Source organism: Mixophyes fleayi, chromosome 3 (genome assembly GCF_038048845.1).
Source record: "Mixophyes fleayi isolate aMixFle1 chromosome 3, aMixFle1.hap1, whole genome shotgun sequence".
Lineage (NCBI taxonomy): Eukaryota > Metazoa > Chordata > Amphibia > Anura > Limnodynastidae > Mixophyes > Mixophyes fleayi.
In genome coordinates this window covers 196806718-196826199 of record NC_134404.1, presented here as the reverse complement: position 1 = coordinate 196826199, position 19482 = coordinate 196806718, and the positions used below count along the sequence as shown (strand labels likewise).

The window sequence follows — 19482 nt, the reverse complement described above, 5'->3', positions numbered from 1 at the left end:
TGAAACATGTTATGATTGCAGTTTCCTAACGCACTGTCTTGAGCTGCTTGAACCTTTCAAATGCCCTGTCTTTTCTAAGGCTTTATATATAGCACAGTAAAGTGAGTGAACTGAGAGCTGACTACTACCCTCATGTTTAAGGTAAAGATTGTTTGATTAGTGGCTTTGATTTTTAGCTGCATTCTTACAGTAAAAATGCCGGAGGTTTTTTTGTATTTATTTGAAAAAAGTAAGTTTAAACTTTATAAAGTATAACAGTGTTTGATATATTAGTGGTAGCTTCCATTTAATGCTTGCTAACGGGTACAGTGAAATGCTGTATATGCTGTTGAATCTTCACCATATTTTCTACTAGATGCTTTTAACATTATTTCATTTGGTCACTGACTAAATAATTACATTTGTGTAAATTAAGTGAGACTAGTTTGCAGTTTGGTTTGTGAACTCTTGAATCTCTCATTCTACTAGTGTCTACACAGCCCCTCCATGCCTTCCAGGGACAGTGCTGTCTGCTACAGGATTTGACTGTCTTACTCCAAAGCATACAGTTATACTTTGCCTGTGAAAACACATATGCTTGGTGCCTTCTAGATTTGTAATAGGGGGAGATTAATGGCCGATCTGCATATTTATAAAAATGGAAGGAGCATTTGTGACAAAACAAGCACTTGTCTGATGCCTGGTGTGAATAAGAGCATGATGCTTTAGGTGGACATGTATGAAAAGCCTCAGTACAGATTGTATAAACTTCTACATTTCTACGGATTCATTTTCTGCAGCTCTTACTCTGCACAGTTTTCCTGTGCACATGTTTTTATAAATGTAGCCCATCATGTGTTAACCACACACCTACACAATATGGAGATGAGACCGTGTAGGAGGAACATTCTGCTCATGAATCATGGCACTAATGAGATGTACAGCTACAGGGAAATATCTAATAGCTGCCGTTCTCTACTAGATTACCCTGATGATGAATGGGTATCTTTTCCTTTCAATATGTGACATTGTGATAGAGTTGGAGAAGCAGGTGACGAGAAGATAGTATTTTCATCAAGGTATTTTAATTTTCTGCAGGCAGAGTGTTATTGCAGGTCTCCTGGAATTCCTCTTTGGTATATTTTGTGTCTGCGGACTGGGAACTGTCCGGATTTCATGTGAAGGGCAAAAACAATCTAGCTAAAAAGTAAAAAGAAAAGTGAGAGAGGTCTGTGAATTGCTTTACACAAGATTGGGAAGAACAAGAAGGCTGAGAGGTCCATGATGTGGGATATAAATGATCCTGTGTATGCAGATATTTTACTGTGTACAAGCATTTAGTCCCAATCTGCTAAAGCAATGTTTCAAATTGTGGGGGAATAATCTGATAGCCAACATCACTGGTGTCTGTGCCCAGCAAATTAGCAGCGTATAGTAAATGTGCCTATTATCAGTCAGGGTTCATATTCCAGTGTATATCTGGGTAGCTTTATTTTGCATATTTGTTGGATGGCTCACCATACACCAGAACAAATTCAATAGGCCTATTTCTGTGGCCTGCGATGTGTTCCGGGGGCCACATAGACATACAGGGGTCATGGGTGAAGCCGTTATACTTAACAAGGTTCTGGTGGGTATTCCCGAGTGCAAACATTTCAGCTTACTATGTAACTATATTTAACCTGAAAGCTGTCTGGATGCATCCAATCAGGTACAGTTTCCATATGAGTTGAAAATGGGTTCTGGCTCTGTGCTTAATCCGGTAACTGAGACTCTGAGCTGATATTTGCACTGTGCCTGCTCTAGAATTAATCTACATTTTGCTGTCCATGAATATGGCTTTCTACTCTAGTTTTTTTTTAAATTATTTTATTAGACTTTGTTGTTAATATAGTGAGCAGTATTTTTGTACGTTTACCTGTGTACTGTTTTTATGTTATGCTAAATATGTGTTCTGTTTGCAAAATATTTAGTTTCTATGTAACTTTACATTCTGTTTACTATTGTCAGTGTAGGTTTATAGCTGTCACTGCAAGCTGGTTTTTGTATAGCAAATTGGACAAAAAAGAAATATTAAACAGTAATTGTTTTATGTAACAATTCTAGAGGTTGGTTTACTTTGAAGCAGTGGAGGCCAACCTGCTACCTATTAGGTGCCTCACAGCCCTTCAAAGGGCTGCACACACCAAGACTAACAGTCTAATGTCTAGTTAACATTTTATGGGGCATATTCAATTGTCGACGGAAACACCAAAAATCTCGCAGTCCGCGCACTATTACCGTAATAACGGTAATAGTGCGCGGAAAAAACGTTATTACGGTAGTTTTCTTGCTGGATTTCAGCTTGCGGTAATAGTTTTTACGTGGCGGGCATATTCAACAATTGAATATACCCCTATGTGTGAATGAGTCTAGGGGGCCTATTCAATTCTGCTGAGAATAACGCGGCGTTAGCAGGTTTACCGTTAATACGGTAAAACTGCCCATAATTACCCTTAATACGGAATTTCAACGGTGGATTTTTACTCGCGGCTCCCTGAGCTGCGAGATGAAATCCAGGCTAAAATTACCGTATTAACGGTAATACTGTTAACGCCGCGCTATTCGCGGCAGAATTGAATTGGCCCCAAAGTCTCCACTATGGTATTGTGGTAATCTATTGCTGTTGCCATGAGCTGACTAACAATCTTCTCTAGGCCGATTATGAACCTCCAATAAATTTGTAATTGTAAGAAATGTAAAATTCCACTATTGGTAGTAATGCCCAACAAAATGCCAGCAGTGGTAGCTGTGTCCAGTAATATGCCAGCAGTAACATTAATGGCATTTAATAAAGCTCCTGTATTGCTAATGTCCAATAATGTGTGAATAGTAACAGTGGTAGCAATTTAACAGCAACCAGAATAGTAAAGTCCAATAAAAAGCCAGCTGTAGAAGTAATGGCCAAAAATAAACAATTAGTAATTGTAATTAACATTATTGTTACCAGTAATACTCCAGTAGTTGGGATGATTATTAAAATACCAGTAATAAGTAGGCGTAACCTGGACATTAGTTGTCACCCCTGCCATCCCCTTCTGATTCCCAATTGGCTGGTTGACATGTTTGTAGTGAGGGTGACGGTGCCAGTTTCTGATTGGCCACCAGTAACAGCTAGTTAAAAACCACTCCTGCATACCCAAGTCAAAGTGATGTAGGAAATTTGGCACATAGTGCTACCTGGGATTCGTTCCCCTCCATCTGCTCAATTTAGGGAGGCGAAGTTTAAAAAAAATAAAATTAAAAAAAAGTACTAAAAGTGCACTTTTCTGTTGACTCTTCTCAAGTACTCTCACATCCTGGGGAAGAACGGATGGGCTACTACATGTGGGCCATGGATCACTGGTTGGGCATCAGTCTGTAAGAGAGCCTTCTGCTTTAAATATATAAGGCTATGCTATATTACAAATTTATTTAGTTTTATTTTTTGGTGCAAATGGTAGATAAAATGCCTGTCTTCTTATGCTGGCTTTTTACATGTTGACTAATGAGATCATCTAACTGGAAACCACAGGAATTCCTAGAAATTTCTTTCTGCAGAAATGTAATCTTTGCTTCAATGTTCAGACTTGTACGTCCGTAAGCTTTGTTGTCTTAGAGTTTACTCAGGTCTTTCCTGTTAAGAGACAAAGCATTGCTACTTGTACATTTTGGCCATCCTACACCTATACTATGGACAGAATTATTTTGAAGATAATGAATATTTTCAGCTTTTCGTGGTGATGTAAACAGAAGTTATGTGGCACACTGTCAGCTGTAGCAGAAGTAATGTCTGAGGACACTTTACCCTTGTTGAGGACCTGGGAAACAAAAAAACAACTTGAATACACTGAATACCATTCATGTGCAAGATTAGCAATGCTATTTCTCATCCCTGGAATTCCAGAAATGCCCATCCTTACACCCTAAACACAGATGAGCCATGGAGAATAAGACACTACTGTACATTACACATGTTACTTTGGGAGAACAGCCAGAAATATCCTGCTCTTTGTTCTGTCTCTTTGGCTACAGGGTGGAGAAGCAGAATTCTAAATGTTTGAAATCTAATATATTAGTGTAACTTTAATGTAACATGATTTAATGTTTCATGATTTTTCAACCAAAAAAAAGCACATTTTCCCTAGGTAAGGGTTTAAAGTTAGAGTTATGGAATAGTTGGGAAGGAAGGCATTTCCCCGAGTAGTGTTATCTAAGAAAAGTCACAGTGGGCTGGACAAATCTGGGACCAGAGTACACAAACATGTTCTTTTATGTGTCCATGTAGGATACACCATATAAATGACAAAATCGAAACCTTTCATTTCACTGGCAAAATAGCATGTGCAACTTCAATATATTAAAATATAAGCTAATCTTTCTTAGGTGTATTTAAGTACAAATTCTTGGCATTTAAAAGGACTGATGTGATGTTTGATTTACCTGGTTGTTATCATATATTCAATAGATGGTTTATGTACAACACTAATTGGCAACAAGAGGCCTTAGAGCCACATCTGGCCCTCCGAGCCGTTACCTGCAGACCCCCAGCTCCTTCCGCCTGCAGACCCCCAGCTCCTTTATGATTGACTGTCAAATTTATTGGTTAAGCTTATAGCTCTTCTTTAAAAAGCCTGCTGATATATTATCACAGATAAGTGTCTTTTTGATTAAATCTATTATATTTTCCTACAGTTTGATTTACTAATTATCATAACTTCCTGTTGCTGCAGCCAAAGGTAACCCCACTCTTGCATGCTTCAAGTTTATTAGAAATCTGATGTAGATAGCGGAGAATAAAATATATTTTTGAGACATACTTTTCTGGTTCTAATCTTGATTGAATGTATACCCGTTTTCTTCTTGCCCCTAACAATGTTTTTATGTTATCTTTCGTTTTACCTTTTTACATCATTAAGAATTTGGGGCCTGATTAATTAAGGATCTTAACTTAAGAAACTTCTCATTTAAGTCTCCTGGACAAAACCATGTTACAATGCAAATTACTATTCTGTTTTGCACATAAGTTAAATACTTACTGTTTTTTCATGTAGCACACAAATACTTGATAGCTTATTTGTACACTGAAATTTAAAGTTTATATTTGTGTGCTACATGAAAAAACAGTTATTAACTTAGCAAAAGTTAGCAAAACAGAATACTAATTTGCACCCCATGCATTGGAACATGGTTTTGTCCAGGAGACTTAAATAAGAAACTTCTTACGTTAAGATCCTTAATGAATCAGGCCCTTGTTTAGGCCAATGTTTTAAGCACCTTTACTTATTTTTATTAATATTGAAAGTTATTTTTTTCCTTGTCTGTCATATTTACGAACGAAACCTATAAGCGTAAAACTTTGTTAATCAAAGTGTTTATAACCCTGGGAATGCTGGATTAAAGGGTGCTAGATTGGGTGTATTATATATGTTTTGTGGTAAGCCAAGTGGTAACCTTAAATTAACCCTTGGTATTGTGACAACATAAGGCAGACAGTGTAGGCATTTTAACATTCATAGATCATGTTCAGTGAGAGATGAATCTCTAACAAAGCTGGTATTGACACTTGTTCATATAGAGGCTGAGGCAGAGTGGGACATATGTCAGTTTGCATAGTGTATGTTTTGTGAAAGAAAATGGGCCCACATATAGTCCTATGCAGACTACAATAAAGACATGTTTACACAAATGCGGCAGAAACGTGCATACGTGCCTGCTTGTTGATGACACATATTTTGTACCTCGCTGATGCAAATACTCACTGCTACTGATGACTTGTCGTAGGTTTCCTTAATATATAGTAGGATTGACTTATTCCTTTATACCACATTTCCATTTTACATCCACTAATGCCACAATGCACATTCACACCGACAAGGTCACCAAAGCATCACCTATAGGATGATGTTACACTTCTAGTATCTATTTGCAGCTCATCAAGAAACATGAGCTGAGTGATTGTGTCTTGTAGGACAAAGCTGTGTCCCTTTTATTTCTATAGATTATGTAGAGATTTGCAGCATATTATAAGACAAATTCACTGGCATCAGTCAAGTTTTATATTGTTTGTCTTTTAGGGTATTGTTTCCAAAGGTCTCTTAAGATGTTCTCGTAACAGGATTTCCTTTGAAATTCAATATTTTGGCTGTAGGAAATGTATTATTGCATCAAAACTGGACCCTGTGTCACAAAGCCTCCTCCTGGTCAAACGCTGGCTTGGTTGTGTTACCCAAAATGTCAAAATACTAAATCCACAAAATGATAATTATATTACTGTTTGTGGAGAGATTTAATATTCTCAAAGATTGAAACTCTCATTTGTGATTATTGAGATCGCTAAGGACCATCATGATCAAATACATTATAAGAGAACATAAAAAGTTTTAAATCTGTGGCTTAAACTTGTTTATGCAATAAAGATATACCGTATATACTCGTGTATAAGCCGACTTTTTCAGCACATTTTTTGTGCTGAAAAAGCCCCCCTTCGGCTTATACACGAGTGAGTCCCTGTTCTCCGGTCCTTCAGCTCTTAGCTGAAGAAAATCCCTCCCTCCCTCCCTCAAAAGCATTAGGTCACCAATTAACCAACCAAGGAAGGTAAATAAGACTTTTTATTTTTTTATTCCTCTGGCTGTGTACTGTCGTGGACAGTGGGCTGATGTGGGTATTTAATGATTTTTGGTACATTTGGAGACATTTTGGGAGCCTGTGTTCATTAAAAGAAGCAAGTCATTTTTGGACTGTACTTTCAGGGAATATGTGCTTATCAAGGTATGGTATGGTACTAGCTGTATATGTATTTAATGCATAGAAGCCACCCCCTAATGTTTTTATTTTTGAAATTTACCAGTAGCTGCTGCATTTCCCACCCTAGGCTTATACTCGAGTCAATAAGTTTTCCCAGTTTTTTTGTGGTAAAATTAGGTGCCTCTGCTTATATTCGGGCCGGCTTATACTCGAGTATATACGGTAGATCTAGTGAATTTGTTTTCTTGGCCTTATCAGAAGTGTTCTTTTTCTTAGTGTTGTACTGTAGTTTTATAATAATAATTCTAATTAAAAAAAATCCTGTATGCTGTAATATTTCTTTATTTTTTTTAATTTGTTTACCTTTAAGTAATGATTTCTTGAAGTTCGCAGTCTGTGTCCATATTAATTTCTCTTATGTAATGTTTCTGCTTTGTTCTGGAATTGGAGCGATACTTTTTTTTTAATCATCGCAAGTTGGGCAGCTCTGTAAAGCAGTGCCGGACTGGGGCATGAAGGGCCCACCGGGGGACTGCAATGCTAGGGGTCCACCAGAGGGGGTGTGGTCAGCATCAAAGAGGCGAGACCAGGCACTAGTGGGGGAGTGGTCAGCCCATGAAGGACAGCTAGCACCATAGTGTAGTATATAAAGAATGCAGTGTGTATATAAAGAATACACAGTCTTGACCTGCCCCTTAGATTGGGCAGAACAGTCACCAAAAATCTGGATTGTCCCACTAGACACACTAGAACATTTGACAGACCGTCCTACCTGTTCTTGTCACTTTCACCCCCTGTGGCTGCTGGTTTCTTCAGTTACGGCTTGTCTGGATCCTGGAATGTTGGGGGCCCTATTAAAAAAAAGATAAAAAAAAATGGGTACATTTAGAAAATTCCAACCAGCCCCGGCATTAAATCAATACGACCCACAATTAATACTTAGGCCTTCCTCCAGCCCCAACATTAAAGTAATAGTATTCCCATTTAATAAATAAACCTATTTTCCTCCCTCCAGACAGCCCCAGCAGTAAATTAATAGCATTTACGTATAATAAATATACCTATTTCTCGCAACAGTCACTGCCATTAAATAATTCATAGTCACATTTAATAAATTGACCTCATGCTCCTCAAACTCAGCCCCGCATTCAATTAATAGCGCCCAAACCACCCCATCTTAAATTAATAGTCCCTACTATAAAATTAAATTGCCCCACCATCACCCCACAAACAAAATAGCACCCATTAGTTAGCCACCACCTACCGCACACATATTACATTGCCACAAGCCCGCTGTGCCATCACACAAACATTACTGTGCCCCTTCATCACCATGCTGTGCCTCCTTATGATCACACTGCGCCTCCATGTTGCTTTTGCTCCCCCCTTTATCACACTGTGCCATGCTGCCTTTGGCCCCCCCTTCACTCTCTGCCATGCTGCCTTTGGCCCCCCCTTCACTCTCTGCCATGCTGCCTTTGGCCCCCCCTTCACTCTCTGCCATGCTGCCTTTGGCCCCCCCTTCACTCTCTGCCATGCTGCCTTTGGCCCCCCTTCACTCTCTGCCATGCTGCCTTTGGCCCCCCTTCACTCTCTGCCATGCTGCCTTTGGCCCCCCCTTCACTCTCTGCCATGCTGCCTTTGGCCTCCCTTCACTCTCTGCCATGCTGCCTTTGGCCTCCCTTCACTCTCTGCCATGCTGCCTTTGGACCCTTTGCTTCCGTTCTTGCACTTACCTTTTCTATCGGCTTCCTTCTTCTCTTCTTCCGTCTTCTCTCTTCTTGTCGTCTCCTCCCTGTGCCGCTCCTCACTTAACGTCGGGCGTGAAGATGTGTTAAACGGAGAGAGAGGATTCGGGGAGTGCCACGGTCACGTGAGTATTTTTTATTTTTTTTTCAAAGTTACCCGCTCCCCCCACCAAGGAAGAGGGGAGCGATCAGGGTCGGGGCCTACCGGGGGATAGCCCGCCCTCCCCCCGGTGGCCCAGTCTGACCCTGCTGTAAAGTGTCTACATAATAACACTGTTAGTAAGAAATGTAGAATTTACACGGTTGGTAATAAATATGTAACGGGCACTCCTAAACAATATGGATGCAACTATTGCTTAAATTATGGTTGGATGGAGTAAAACACTTATTGACAATAATATAGTGTTTGCCTAATCAATAGATATGTCTCGTTTGATACCATGATACACTAACTAATCCTCATTAGAAATTAATAACTCGATGCAGACTTATTAACAAAAAAACATTCTGTGTGACAAAAGTTTAATTGCATTACCACAGTGACCAACTCCTGTCAAATGCTGTTTCACATCTTTCTTAAGACAAAAATACACATTGGAGACATAGTAGAGGTTTGTTTAGATAGAATACAGATCTCTCTAATCTGAGTTGGTGAGTACATAATGGGGGGAATTCAAATCCCCCAGAATTAGGGCGGTGTTAAAGCTGTTACCGTTATTATGGTAATTTTAACCCGGCTTTCTGCTTGCAGCTCAGGGAGCCCCAACATTTTGCCTGTCTCCTGAGTATACTGCTCGCATCTGACCCACAACCTTTGGAATGTATCATTACACCTGCCAAGCGTTTATTTTTTTTAGGGACCATTCTATTTTATAGTTCTTCCACTTAATTGTATTTAGGTAACTGGAATGACTTTGCAGTCACAGCCAGACAATGCTCCTAAAATAACACAAAATATAATTTTTTTATTTTTATGGGACCAAATCTTTTGGGATTTGTTTGTTGTATGCACCTTTCTTTTGCCTAATCTGACATTTATATGACTGTAACGTAAAGTAAATGCATTGCCACTTCTCATCTGCATTGCAAGTAGTTTAGTGTCAGTGCTGATGTTGAAGGGAATGCTCTCTAGAGAGTTTGGCAGGCTTATGTTTCGCAGAGAGGTAATAGTGCCAGATGCGTCATGCTCTTCCTGCTGTACAAACAGAACCTAGAGGACACGTTGGTCAGAACACTTTTGAATGTCACTGCTTTCCTGCCTGGCTGTTTGAAAACATGTAGTTAATTGTATGTTACTTTGGGTTTGCAGGAATGTATAAACCTAGAAATAAAATTTGTTGGCAGAATAGAACTGGTTGATCCATTGAGTCTGCCCAATTTAGTGCCTGATGTCTTCCTTCTTATTGCGATGCAAGGGGGGGGTCCAATGTCCACAGATGAAAGTGATGACCAGTACAGCAATAATCCTGAGTTTTATCACTCTCCTAAACAAAGAATCCATTAGGAAAACTTTCTTGTGTGTAATATTAGTGTTGGTGTGTACGTTCCTCGGTGTGTCGGAGTACATGTTGGTTGTTGATAGTGAGAGACCTCACTGCTGCATTGTCAGCTCAATATTTATTGCGCCCAAGGAGCTTGTCTACGCAAGAAGTCATACAGCATTTGCTTGTGCGTGATAATTACTGCACCGCTGGAACGTGTACAGGGTAATATGCTGTCACTTACTCATTAGTATAGATTGTGCTTGATGTCTTTCTGCACTCAGACACATGGCATGTGTGTGTTTATTATGGCTATTATGCAGTCCATTTTTATGCCTAACTTTAAAGCAATCATCAAAGTATATTTCTGAAGTGGTTTAAAAATGAATGTGATTGAAGATTACAATACTTTGTTTGGATTACCTATGTTTTTGTCTAGATCTCGTTACGATTTTGTTCTCTATAGGGAGAATGTGTTCTAACAAAACCTTTTTATTGCCAAACCAGAAGGCCTAGGTGACCACAAACGCCTGCAAACAAGACCGGCCACATTTGTCTCCTTGACCAATCAGATCCTACTTGTTTGCGATCAGCCTGGACAGTTTGACGAACTGGCCAACTGCTCAGTTTAAGAAAGAAATTCATTATTGGAAACTATAAAGTATAAAAAAATATATATATTTTACAATATGTAATAAAAATATGTAACATGCAACTTAATTTTATTTAATTGTGCCCGTACATGTGAAGAAATGTATTTATTCTAGTTTCCTTTTTGACCTTAGCATCTATTTTATTATTTTGTCTTGTCCGCAGCGCACCCCCCCCCCCCCCCCCCCAATCACACTCGCACACAAACACACACACACACACACACACACACACACACACACACACACACACACATTGAAGGTTGCATTGATTATGGTAAATATAAGTGTATTATAGTTGAAAAGTACATATCATGATGCATGCAGCTACAGTCTGGTTCTTTTGTGTCTACACAATAGGACTCTAGCTGACAATTATTCATGGCTCGGGGACATCCCTGTAGGTTATCTCAGCAATACAATCTGGCCTAAGGGAGTATCACTGAAAGCTTCTCTGTTACATTTTGTCAGCATCCTCTCCTGTGCAGACAGATCCTTGGCTACACGTTAGATGGCTCTTTCAGAGAATGAAAAGCAACACTGTTAGAAGTAAAGCAGGCAGCTTCAACGAGGAAGATAAAGACACACAATAAGAGTTTACACTAAAAAAATAAACTGATGTTACACTTACCATGCATGAAAAACATTACATTTTATGTAATATCCCAAATAGCTGCTATATGGAAATCACCACATACACCCTCCATCCAAATTGATTTAGATAGTTTTGGTAGGTCTATAAAATGAATCACATGTTTTCTAAATAATTCCTCTTAATCATTTGTTAGAACATGGCTTAGCTGGCTCAAATATTTACCGTTGGTAATAAATGTTGAGGTAGTTTTCATCATATATCCTATTGTATACTTTTAATTTTAGCCTTTCTCTCTGAATTCACTGAAAGTCACATATGGGGAAATAAACACCCTGAAAGAAATAAGGACGGAGCCAATAATATGGTGTCTTTAATTAGATTAGATTCCAAGTTACATCTGCTTCCTATTGTGTCTTTGTTTGCAGCTCTGGCATCAGGTGTGGCCCGGCCATTAGAGTGATTACATTCTTCACACATTTGTGGGATTTTCATATGAATAGAATCCTGCTCACAGATTGGGGATGGGAATTGATAATCTCCTTTTGCCTGTGTACTGTGAGCTGGATGCTAATTGTTTTGCCTAAATCTAGGATGTGTTTGAGTCTATGTTGTTATCCAGCAACAAGGTCATGCTGCTAAAAGGTTTTAATCCTGTGCTGCCATAGTATTGTACTTTATTACAGATCTTTCCAAGCTTGTATTTGTGTTTTTTGTCTTTACGTACATTGTCTGTGATTTTCCGCATCCAGAGCCAAGAGCATGAAGCTGGGTAATTAAGATATATTAGGTAGAGTTTAAATGAAAAAAAAGAGTGATTCAAAACAGTCAGATGAGGACGTGGACATCCCCCCCCCCTAAAAAAAATAATTATTGATGGAAACATGGGGGTAAATAACGTTCTACTATATCATGAACCGTTTTTTTTGTTTAAATAAAATAAGCGAAATTTTTCCAAATATCAGTGTTCTTGTAATGGGGACAGGGCCGGACTGGCCATCTGGCAAATGCCAGAAGGGCCGATGGCTATATGGGCCGGCCCAACTCCCCCTGTCTTCTTGGTGGCTGGTGGTTCCAGGAACCAGCCACCTCTGCTGCGCGCTCCCCAGCTCCCTTCCCCGTTATGCTGTGCAGCCAGTTACACTGGTGAGTTTCCTGTTTTTTTTTCTAATTTTCTTTTTTTTTTACTGAAGAGGGGGGGGTGCCTGCGATTTTCGGAGGGGGGGGGGGTCGCCGGGGTGCCGCGATTTTCGGGGGGTGCCCGCGATTTTCGGGGGGTGCCCGCGATTTTCGGGGGGGGGGGGGGGTGTCGCGGGGGTGCCGCGATTTTCGGGGGGGGGGGGGGGTCGCGGGGGTGAGAGCCAGGGGGTGCTGGGAAAGGGGGTGAGAGCCAAGGGGTGCTAGGAGAGTGGGTGAGAGCCAGGGGGTGCTGGGAGAGGGGGTGAGAGAGTCGAAGGGGGTGCTGGGAAAGGAGGTGAGAGAGCCAAAGGGGGTGCTGGGAAAGGGGGTGAGAGAGCGGAAGGGGGTGCTGGGAAAGGGGGTGAGAGAGCGGAAGGGGGTGAGAGCCAGGGGGTGCTGGGAGAGGGGGTAAGAGAGCCGAAGATGGTGCTGGGAGAGGGGGTGAGAGAGCCGAAAGGGGTGCTGGGAAAGGGGATGAGAGCCAGGGGGTGCTGGGAGAGGGGGTGGGAGAGCCGAAGGGGGTGCTGGGAAAGGAGGTGAGAGAGCCAAAGGGGGTGAGAGCCAGGGGGTGCTAGGAGAGGGGGTGAGAGAGCGGAAGGGAGTGCTGGGAAAGGGGATGAGAGAGCGGAAGGGGGTGCTGGGAGAGGGGGTGAGAGAGCCGAAGGGGGTGCTGGGAAAGGGGATGAGAGCCAGGGGGTGCTGGGAGAGGGGGTGAGAGAGCCGAAGGGGGTGCTGGGAAAGGAGGTGAGAGAGCAGAAGGGGGTGCTGGGAAAGGGGGTGAGAGAGCGGAAGGGGGTGCTGGGAAAGGGGGTGAGAGCCAGGGGGTGCTGGGAGAGGGGGTGAGAGAGCCAAAGGGGGTGCTGGGAGAGGGGGTGAGAGAGCCAAAGGGGGTGCTGGGAAAGGGGGTGAGAGAGCAGAAGGGGGTGCTGGGAAAGGGGGTGAGAGAGCGGAAGGGGGTGCTGGGAAAGGGGGTGAGAGCCAGGGGGTGCTGGGAGAGGGGGTGAGAGAGCCAAAGGGGAAGGGGGTTCTGGGAGAGGGGGTGAGAGAGCCAGGGTGGTAGGGGGTGCAGGAAGAGGAGTGAGAGAGCCGGGGGGTAGAGGGTGCAGGAAGACGTGTGAGAGAGCCAGGGGAGTAGGTGGTACAGGAAGATGTGTGAGAGCCAGCGGAGAAGGTGGTGCAGGGGGTTAAGTGAGAGGGACAAAGGAGAAGATGGTGCAGGGGCATAGGTAAAAGAAAGTGTAAAGGGAGAGACATCTTAAGAATGGGAATGTCAGGGATGCAGCCATCATAAAACACAAGTAGTAATGAAGAATGGAAATGCACAGAGGGGACAAGTGTTAAAAAAACAAAAAAAAACAAGCCTTCATACTCCATTCACCTATATTTTCTATACCCCCACTCCTAAATTTCTGCTTCGACCACTGCCCTCTATTCCTGCTCCCGACTGCCTGTGTGAGCTGACAGCTGCTGATCCCTCCTCGCCCAGCGCGCCCAGTAGGAGAACAGAACACAGGATGCCATAATCAGGTAAGTTCATATATTTTCTCGTGTGCAATATGTTTTTAACCATCCTTTCTTGAACTGGGGACACTACAGCGTATCCAATAATGTTTAACACTATGTATTGCTCATTATTGCGCTGTAAAGTTTTTTGCATATTTATCTGTACAGAGATTTTTAATTAAGAGGAAAAAACATTGCTTGTCATAAATTTTATCTGTAATTGTGTCAATATATCTATTTTTGTTTGCATTGTAAATGATGTATTAAGCTGCTCTTGGGAGACTCACACTCAGTATCTGATATGCTGTACCAATTTTTATTTGTGAATGAGTTTTTATCTGAGCTTTACTAATGATTTGGGGGCACTACAATGCCATAATATGATTTGTGGGCACTTCTGCATGACCGAATATGTATTGAGGGTAATACTATGTGGCATAATATGACCGTGGGGCACTACGATGTGGCATAATATGAACTGGGCACACTACGGTGTGGCATCATATGAACTTCTGCCAAAGGCAAGTCTTTCATTGTTGAATATGACGGGAGCCCAAAGAAGTTGCTGTATCGGGGCCCAAAATTTCTCTTGTCAGCCCTGCCTGTGAGTCAAGGCGGTAGACACCTCCAGGTAAATAATCTAGATGTTTCCTATCTAATCAAACTGATGGATCACATCCAATTATTTCTCACCCACCTCCTCTATCCCCCTTAATTTATATACTGTGTTATTTAAAATGAATAGAAAAGACGCATATCCAATTACTGTAGTAAAACAAAAATATTTTTCTGTGACATTTTGCTGTAGATGGAAATACTTTTAATGCGGCCGTGTGGGTTCAACTGATCATTCAATAGTTATGTTTTTTTTAGATATATGTTAGTTTTATTTCATGTGGAATGATTCATGAAAATTCTGCCATTACTATTTAATTGAGGGAAAAGGGTACCTGTTACCTATATGTGTGTGTAAGTACTCTGTTCGTTGTTGCTATTTTGTGGGAGATTTGAAAAAAGCAAAACATTGTTTCCTACAGTGGCGTCTGTATAATTGGTGGTATTGCTGTAGTATGGGGTGGCGTGCTGGTGGCAATGTTGTAGTGTGTTTGGTGCTTAGTATTGCTAATAAGTAGGAGAGGGTATTGCTATAATGTGGGGGGTGACGCTGGACGCTGTAATGTGGGGGGTGATGCTGAATGCTGTAATGTGGGGGGTGATGCTGGACGCTGTAATGTGGGGGGTGATGCTGGACGCTGTAATGTGGGGGGTGATGCTGAATGCTGTAATGTGGGGGGTGATGCCGGTTGCTGTAATGTGGGGGTGATTGATGTAGTATGAGTGTGTGTGGGGGGTTATTTATTGCTGTAATTTGGGTACTAATAATGTATTGTCATGGTGTTTATTGATGTAATTGGGGTGCTAATAATGTAATGTTGAGGGTCATTAGGAGAAATAAATACCCCCCCCCCCACACACACACACTCATACTACATCATGTTGTACTGCGCCAGCATCAGTGTGCAACAATATAGTGCATGAGGCCCACAACACGTGGGCCTGTGTGCTTTAAATGCCAGGGCTGATTTTTAGTCCCAGTCCGGCCCTGAATGGGGAACATTACAAGAAAAAATATATGCTGTTAAGAAAAGCAGTCAGCAGTTTATAACATGAAAGCAAATGTCTGATATGAGTTGTACCACTATTTTTGCCATCGGGTTACCTCTGCACCAGTTTTCAGGGATGTCCTTTTCCTAGTAATGTTGGTTTGCCATATGGGATGACTAGACGTAAAAGTAATGGGTGCAGCAGCTTGTAAAATGTATTTTTGTATATCCAGCAGAATGTGTTAAAGCATACTCTCTTTTGTAGTTTGTTTACTTAATGTTTTTTTAGAATTTGAGCAGTTGGTCAAAATGATGATTCATTGGTCTTGCTTTTCTGAATAGGATTTTCTCCCATGTTTCTACATTAACGCATCTGGTTCACTTTGGTGTATATGCCCCTAAGTGACTTTTATAGGTACCCGGGTAGTGAGGATGGCCAGTGACCTATTTGTCAACCCTTGTTGGGTTTGACTTGCACTTTGGGGACAAACCACAGTCTACAATCCATCTGTGCTGCTGGTAGATGGCATTTAGATTTCAAATGGAAGTTCTCTGTCTTCCACGAAATTTGTAGTTGCTCTAAGACTGGGAGACATAGACGTTCATATATTTTATTGAGTAAGAGAAGACTCCCAAAAAGTGTATGATGTAAAGAGGTGTTCTGCATATAAGAGTGTGACTTGTTTCACATTGCTATTGGCATTGAATTTATATCCCATGTATACAGAAGGCAATAGATCTGTCCCCAATTGGATTTTTCTCTTTTCTAGAAAATGTCCACTTTCTTCTTTCATTAGCCACAATGTGTAAATGAACAAGTGTATGAATAATTAATATTGAAAGTATTTAGTGTCCCGGTCTTGAATAGTGCATGTACACTATCTTTTTCTAGAGCTTATTGCCACAAAAATGTTTCCTGTTCATATGCAGTTAGATTTTTATCAATGTTTTACTATTTGGTTGTTGTAGATTATTTCTTTGCACTGATGACCGTCCTTATTGCTTCCTAATTAGTTCATTGCTCAGTGGTGATGAGTATTGAGTGTAACACGTATGTAGTGTAACAATGAACACATGAGAAACAGACTAGGGCTGATACAGAGGGAGTTCTAGACCAGGCTGCATAGCATATCTTGTGTGAAATCACTCTGTACATGCCCAAAAAGCGGGCGCCTGCACTTACACCGATGCAGAGTTACATGATTCTGCCACTTACGCCAGCCTATAGCTGTAGAGGTGAGACGGGGCTGTTCTAACATAGGCAGACTATAGTAAGAACGAGTTTGCACTATTGCGAACGGATACAGACTGGGGAAAAATATGCATATACATCATAGAAAGAAGTAATATTATTTTATAGAAGACAGGGAGTTGTTTCTGCTGTATTAAGAGTTTTAAGTGTTGTTATTATCAAATTGCACATAAAACAAATGGATACAAACATAGGTGCAAGCGGGGCGTAAGTGTCATGGCAAGTGCTTTGCAAAAAGCGTCCTGCATAGATCTGAAGATGTGTACGGCTCAGCATTTGGGAGTAAATACGCTATTTTTTTACAAGTGCTTTTTTGAGCGAAAAATTACGCTAATTTTGTTGCCCACTCTGTATCTGGTCCTATATCTTTTGTCTTTTGAAAGGCAAAAGGTTTTGAAAAACAAATGAAATGTGCATATTGATGGAACATAAATTGCTATGAATATTGCATGAAAAAGTAATATTTAGGGCATGATATTTTATTATTCATGAGTTCACTTTGTTCTGCTACCTAATTAATGGTAGCCTGATGTGAGCCGGGAGTGTGCACATTGCAGCCCTTTCCATATCAGGAGCTGTAAAACTAATTTTTCTCTCGCTCTTTCCAATCCATTTGGGAGCCTCGATGGAAACTGGTGCACAGATAACTGGGGGTTAGAGGGTGCTGTAACCCATTGTGATCAATCAGGTTATCATTTTTGTAAAGTGCACTTGACTGTGATCTGAGCTCATCATTGTATTTAATCTTCATTACCTCCTGAATGTCATCCTATTTGACGTTGACAGTAATAGAAAAATCTATAGACAATGGGACCATCAAAATGGTCACAGCAATATAGGGTATCTTGTGGGAGGCAGTGACCTACCATTTGTATGATTATGTTAGCGAGGACAGAGGCCGTGTCATGATGGCTGGGGCTTGAGGGAAGCGGGAGGCCCCTGACTGACAGATAATTCATGTGTGGTTCCTGTTGGTTGCAACACTTTTTTTTTTTTTTTTTTGCACATTTTACCTGTGCACCACTTTTCAGAAATGTTGCAGCACATGTTTATTATGGCTCAAGTGCCAGAAAACAAATGCAAAAAAACTGCGCACAACGTGCAACAAGCTTATAATTAAAGATGCATCTTTCTTTCACCCTTTCTTTGTCGCAGGAGCAAGCTTTTTCCAATACTGCTAAAATGGATTGCTGTTAGGCAGAGATTCTCTGTGCCTGTGCTTGTAGTATATTTAAGCCTCAAGAAGTTGCACAAATAATGTCACAAAGTGCTGTTGGAGTTCATGTGTAGAAGATTTTATCCAGAGTAAATTGAGCTGTTGGATAACAAGCAAGTAAAGCTGGTGCCACATCAGCGAGATTGTGCATTTGGCTTTATATTATATCCTGTATGTCCCCTAAACAAGCACAATAATAATATGATCCTTCTCATTAATGTGGCCATCACTATTGTTGTGTGTGGTTATTTTCTGCCTGAACAGCAAGATCTTGTGCATTTGGACCACTGATTATATGCTACTTAGGCCGAGTAGCCCTGTTGGTCTGTGTGGTGTCAGGAATATAGAAAGGAAGGTGCGATATAGTAGAAGAGAGCCCGCAGTGCTCTGTAATTACACGTAATTACACCACTTATTACGTGTAAATAAAGCATACAACAGAGAACATTGTAAAGGAGTGACTTTATTTTGTTTGTTGTTGCAGTACTTACTAGATTATTTTGCAGTCTGGTTTTAAAGAGAACATATATAACAAATGGGCGTTACTAATAGATGTTTTTCTGGATTACAAACAAAATGATTGTGTAAAATGAAGAAATTTCAGTGACTATTGAACAATTAGACAATAGTCACTGCTTGGGGACTGTTTTATTCTGCCTTGGAGGCCTAGCAAATCTCAGGTCATGCTTGCAACTGTGAGCACAGGAGCACCTCATCACCATTTTCCCTGGACCAATCACGTAGCAGAGCGATGTACCACTCCTGGGTAATTGTGCAGATGCATATGCAGTGTTTTCTTCTCTAACTGAAATGGCTTAATGTGGATCTTATGTTCGTACTGTGTAAGCAGCACTTTCTGTTGTGGAGGGAGGGCTTTCCCAAGTGACTGGTAATCATGCGGGAAGAAATAATCCACACTGCTATTTTATAACTACCTAATTACATACTCCTGTCTTATTCATTCTTTTGAAATAAGAGCAGAGACAGCCAGTAGTGATGCGTGTTCCGGCCTTTTATGGGATAGGTCAGAGCACAATCACAGTTTTTATTTTACACATAATAGCGGCATAACATCTGTTTATAATCTTTCTCCCTCCATCTGATAGCTTCTGTACATCTAGGTCAGCAGCAAGAAGATTGCTGCTTCTGTCCAGATTACAAACCTTTATGTGCACTTTACTTGCTTGTCTGCTATGCTGTTTGTGGGCTGAATGAAAGTATCTATGTTTGGTGACCTGTGTTAAGTTAATGAAGCCATTTCTTTATGTAAGAGTTACTAGAAAAAAATCGCTAATATAGAAACGTTTCAGGGGGTAGTCAGAACCTAAACATATTTGAGATGTTGCCCCCCCCCTTGTGCAGTAGATTTCCTGACCTTAGACCTGCTGTTTTTCAGTTGTATTATCTCACTGTGACATTGCTGACAAAAGCTGTATCGGTCATCTTAAATTCTGTTATGGCATTCGGAGACTGTCGACGTTACAAGAGTATTTTTTAATATAGGATAAAG

At 41.0% G+C, this 19482-nt stretch overlaps 1 protein-coding gene across 3 annotated transcripts in view; it reads left to right on the top strand.

Moving 5' to 3' along the window:
* The window catches only part of CEP85L (centrosomal protein 85L), a 181468-nt gene that overhangs the window by 84962 nt on the left and 77024 nt on the right, over positions 1 to 19482 (top strand). The window contains exon 1 of one of the 3 annotated variants that reach the window (XM_075202982.1): positions 17 to 141. The exons of the other annotated variants lie outside the window; for them this stretch is intronic. The gene's annotated coding sequence lies outside the window, so the exon portion shown is untranslated. Of the gene's footprint in view, positions 1 to 16; positions 142 to 19482 lie in introns of those variants that run through there. 3 annotated transcript variants of the gene reach the window in all.